The sequence below is a fragment of the Elephantulus edwardii genome, unplaced genomic scaffold (assembly GCF_000299155.1).
Source record: "Elephantulus edwardii isolate Elephantulus edwardi_28Jun2011 unplaced genomic scaffold, EleEdw1.0 scaffold00043, whole genome shotgun sequence".
NCBI classification, from domain to species: domain Eukaryota; kingdom Metazoa; phylum Chordata; class Mammalia; order Macroscelidea; family Macroscelididae; genus Elephantulus; species Elephantulus edwardii.
In genome coordinates, this window is record NW_006399793.1 from 8,064,604 (window position 1) to 8,070,079 (window position 5,476).

At 37.9% G+C, this 5,476-nt stretch overlaps 1 pseudogene; it reads left to right on the forward strand.

Moving 5' to 3' along the window:
- Positions 1-416: 416 nt before the first annotated feature.
- LOC102859534 lies at positions 417-1,327 on the forward strand (annotated as a pseudogene).
- Positions 1,328-5,476: the final 4,149 nt, after the last annotated feature.

Sequence of the window (5,476 nt, forward strand, 5' to 3'; positions counted from 1 at the left end):
AAAATCATAGAATTAAAACACAGTTTTATGTTAAAAACAAAATCAAAACCATTACGCAGATGACAGAACCTCCGTTGCTGAAACTGAAGAAGACTTGAAGCACCTGCTGCAGAAGATCAAGCTGTGTAGTCTTCAATATAGATTGAAGCTCAACATCAAGAAGACAAAGATTCTCACCACTGGACCAAATAGCAGCACCGTGAAAGATGAAGAAGAGACTGAGGTTGTTAACATATACAGCCTGCTTGGCTACACAATCAATATTCTTAATACCAGCAGTCAGGAAATAAAAAGACGAATTGCACTGGGAAAAATCTGCTATCAGGGACCACTCCAGAGTGCGGAAAAGCAATGAGGTTCGTCTAGAGAATAAGGTGCACCTAATCCAGGTCATGGTCTTTGCAATTATTTGCTATATGCATCAGAAAGCTGGACAGGTACTCGCCATGGCAAAGAGAGGTGGCGGAGGCCCGATGGAGCGGGGTGATTCTGTGCTGTTCCCACGTGGCACAGGCCAGAGTGATGATTATGACATTTGGCATGATACAGCATTGATTAAAGCTTATGAAAAAGCTGTGGCTTCATTTAAGCATGCTCTGAAGAATGGTGGCATTTGTGAAGCTTCAGACAAACTAAAAAGTACATCTGAAAGAAAACCTACTAAGAAGAAAAAGAACCAAAAAAAGAATACCACCACTCCATTGAAGCAGTGGAAAGTTGGGGATAAATGTTGTGCTATTTGGTTAGAAGATGGCTGCATTTACCCGGCTACCATTGAATCAGTTGATTTTAAGAGAGAAACCTGTATTGTGGTTTATACTGGATATGGGAATAAAGAGGAACAAAATCTGACTGATCCACTTTTCCCAACATTTGGAGGAGCTAATAATGTAGACCACAGTGTTCAGGAAATTGCTCAAGAGAATGAAAATGAAAGTCAAATTTCAACAGATGACGGTGAGAACTCCTCCAGGTCTCCTGGAAATAAATCAAGTAACTTTAAGTCTAAAGCTGCTCCGTGGAACTCTTTTCTCCCTCCACCACCCTGATGCAAGGACCAGGACCAGGAAAGCCAGGCCTAAAATTTAATGGCCCACTACCACCACCATCACCACCACCACCTTCCTTCTTATCACGCTGGTTACCTCCATTTCCTTCTGGACTACCAATAATTCCGCCCCCGCCTCCTATATGTCCGGATTCTCTTGAGGATGCTGATGCTTTGGGAAGTATGCTGATCTCTTAGAACATGAGTGGCTATCATACTGGCTATTATATGGGTTTCAGACAACATAAAAAAGAAGGAAAGTGTTAAAATTTCAATTAAGAAGTAAGTTTTAATTGAAAAGAAAGTAAATGAAGAAAGTACAGCTCACTCCCAAGGAGAATGGTATTTTGATGTTTCCTGGTCAGTATGAAAAAAAGCTTCATTTTCTTCATCAGTTCCTCATTGGATGGCTCAGTTCTCTACATTTTTTTTACAGTCCCATGCTTAAAGAACCAATGCAGTGTTTTTTCAATGGAATAATCAATTTGAAGAACTGAAAAATGAAATCGTGAATGTTTATGAGAAACTCTAGATCACCAGTGTAACAATGAATGAATGAAAACCCCAAATCTCTGTAAATGTTCATTAAAACTAATAAAATTTAATAATAATTTTTTTTAAAAAAGGAAACTCTAGATCACAATCTGTCGAAATTAGGCATGCTTTTTATATTGTGTCTTTCTTAGTATTTAAGCTTTTAATTAATGCTTTTTGAAATAAATGTGATAAATTTCCATTTTTCTCCAAATAAAAAAGAAAGCTGGACAAGGAATAAGGATGGCAGAATAATAGATACCTTCATACTGTGGTGCTGGAAAAAAGTCTTGGACATACCATGGACCATCAAGAAAACAAACAGGTTTCTACTGGAGAGAGTGAAACCAATTTCTCCTTGGAGGCTAGGATTTTGAAGTTCAGTCTCACATACTTTGGACATATGACCAGGGGAGACTGGTTTTTGGAGAAGGACATCTGAAGAGCTCAAAATGTACCAAAGCAGAATTCAGAGTTGTAGTTAAAGCTGTCACTTTTAATAATACATACGCTCTTTCATTGCTGTATGGTCAGTTCCAAATCATCAATATCTTTCCGTTTAGTTTCAAATTCTGTAAACTGCATGGGAGGAGCCTGCCTATTTTTCTCCCTTGAAATGGTAGGTGGCTTCTAACCTCCAGAGAAGTACAACATTCAGACTATGGAGTAGTCACCAGAGATCCTCTACAGTAGTGACCTTATTTACCAATGGGTCTTTTAAAACAGTACTAATTTAAACCATTTTCCCCCCAAATTTAAGTGGTAAACACCCTCACTTAATAGTCAATATAATTAAAAGTGAGTTAGTTTGATAGTCCTCTTGATCTTCAAATCTGTAAATCTTCCTCTGATAGATGAAATATCCTCCCTTTAATAATTGTGTTAAATAGACATCCTACTTTTTATGAAGTTAGTATTACATGTGGTTTTGATCTGCCTTTCTTAATGATTAATGCCACTTCTCATCTGTCAGTTTGTCATAATGGTGGCTTGAATATTATTGTGATGTTGAAAATTGTCACCAGTATTTCAAATATAAGCAAGATCACCTGCGGTAGAAAGGTTTCAGGTCTGATGCTTACCTGTATATTATTAAATATGCATAGAAGAGAATCTAAAATAATAAAATAATTGGTAAAAATTTAAGCAAGACATTTAAAGAATTGAACAATAAAAACGACACAATTTTGCTGGATGAAAGTTAAAAGGCCTAAATATTTCGCCTCGCCTCGCCTCACCTCGCCTCCCCTCTCCTTCCCTCCCCTCCAGTCCCCCCCCTCTATGCTTCTAAGTAGAAAGACTTAATATCATATGAAAATGTAAATGCTACCCAAAGTTATTCAATACTTGTATTTTGAATAAATGGAAAAGTAAATCTTTAAATTCTAAAAAGAATTGCAAGGGTGCCTTAATAGATAAAATAAGTTTGATAAATACTAGGGGAAACTATGGAGGACACATATTTTCAAAACTGTTGCCAATCAAACCACAGTGGTCTTAAATTAAGGATAAATATATACATCAAAATAATTGAATTCATAGTTCAGAAACAAACCAATACATTTATAGCCAATTTATTTTACCATGGATGCCAAGTCAAGCTAATGAAGAGAAAGCAGTTTCTTAAAAAAACAAAACATGCCTCTGCTAAGGATGAGTTAGAGGATGAAGTGTTAATCAATATATTCAGTCTTTGTAAATAAATCAGTATAAAATTAAAAAAACCCACAAACACATGACAATTATTTGATTTCCATATGCAAAAAAGTTAAATTGGATTTCTACTTCAGATATGATACAAAAACTCCCTTTGAAGTAAGATGGAGCTTTAAAATCCTAGCCTCTTTGGAAAAACTTGGTTTCACCCTCTCCAGGGCAGACCTATTTATTTTATTTGTGGTTCATGCTATGTTTAAGACTCTTCTCCAGCACCACAGTCTGAAGGCATCAGTTCTCCTTCTGTCATCCTTAGTCATCATCCAGCTAGCTAATGCATAGCAAGTAATTGCAAAGACAATGGCCTGGATCAGGTGCATCTTAGTCTCTAGGCTGATATCATTGCTTCTCAACAATCTGGAGAGGTCCCTGATAGCAGATTTTCCCAATGCAATTTGTCTTTTTTATTTCCTTACTACTCATGCTAAGAGCGTTGACTATGGAGCCAAGCAAGTTGTTGTTGACAACCTCAATCTCTTTCCCATCTATCATGGTGCTGCCAATTATCCCAGTGGTAAGAATCTTTGTCTTATTGATGTTGAACTTCAATCCATATTGAAGACTACAGTCCTTGACCCACTGCAGAAGTGCTTCAGAACTTCCACAGTCTCAGCAAATAGATTGTGGCATCTGAGTAACATAGGTTGTTGATGAGTCTACCTCTAGTCCTGACATCACCTTCCTCATCAAAAGTAAAACTCTTAGGGGTTAAATACAATTTATGGTAATATCCGACTGACCTTATATTTGACAATTATTTCTCAGTACAAACTCATAGCAAAAGCAACTAAAGAAAGAATATGTTGGGCTTCATCACATTTGAAAAACATTGTTTATCAAAGGATATTATTAAGAAAGTACAAAGAGTACAGATAGGTAAATTATTTGCAAATAATATATCTGATAAAGATTTAATATGCAGAATATATAAAGAACTCTTAAAAATCAAGGACAAAAAAGCAAAGAACTCTATTAAAACTGAGAAAATTACTTAAATAGACATATCTCAGCAGAAGATAAGGTAAATAGCCAATTGTTGTTGTTATGTGCCATCTAGTCACCTGTGACTCATAGCGACCCTATGTACACAGCCCTAGACTCTGCCCTCTCCTGTGCCAATCTCACCATCTCTGACACACCTACCCCCATTACTCCAGTCACTGAATCAATCCATCTTATTGAGGGTCTTCCTCTCCTGTACTGTCCCTCCACCCTCCCAAGCATGAAGTCCCTCTCCAACAACTTTCCCTCCTTGCAATATGTCCAAAGTATGTCAGATGAAGCTTCAGAACCCTTGCCTCTAAGGAGCAGCCCGGCTTCACTGTCTCCAGGACAAACCTGTTTGTTTTCCTAGCAGTCCATGGTCTATTCAATACTCTTCTTCAACACCATAGCTCAAAGGCATTAATTCTCCTTCTATCATTCCTAGTCATTGTCCAGCTCTCCGATACATAGCAAATGATTGCGAAGACCATGGCATGTGTCAGATGCACCTTAGTTTCCAGACTGACATCTTTACACTACAGCACTTTAGGGAGGTTTCTAACTGCAGACATTCCCATAGCAATATGTCTTTTAATTTCCTGGCTGCTGGTGCCAAGAGTGTTGACTGTGGATCCAAGCAAACCAAAACTGAACACTTTCAATTTCTTCATCCATTATGATACTGATAATAGGCCCAGTGGTGAGAATCTTTGTTTTCTTGGTATTGAGTCTCAATCCATACTGAAGACTTCAGTGCCTAACCTTCCACAGCAAGTGCTTCGGGTCCTCCTCAGTTTCAGCAAGCAAGGTTATGTCGTCTGTGTAACGCAGATTGTTGATGAGTTTTCCTCCAAACCAAATGCCATGTTTCTCCTCATAGAGCCCAACCTCCCGGATAATCTGTTCTGCATAAAGTTTGACAAGGTATGGAGACAAGATACAGCACTGGCGTACACCCTTCCCAATTTTGAACCATGCAGTTTTTCCTTGCTCTGTTCTGACGACTACCTCCTGGTCCAAGCATAAGTTTTGCATTAGCACAATCAAATGTTCTGGGATTCCTATTCTTCTCAGAGTTAGCGACAGTTTGTTATGATCAACACAGTCAAATGCCTTTGCATAATCAATGAAACAAAGATTCTTCTGGTAGTCCTTGCTTTCAGCCAAGATCCATCTAACATTAACTACAATATC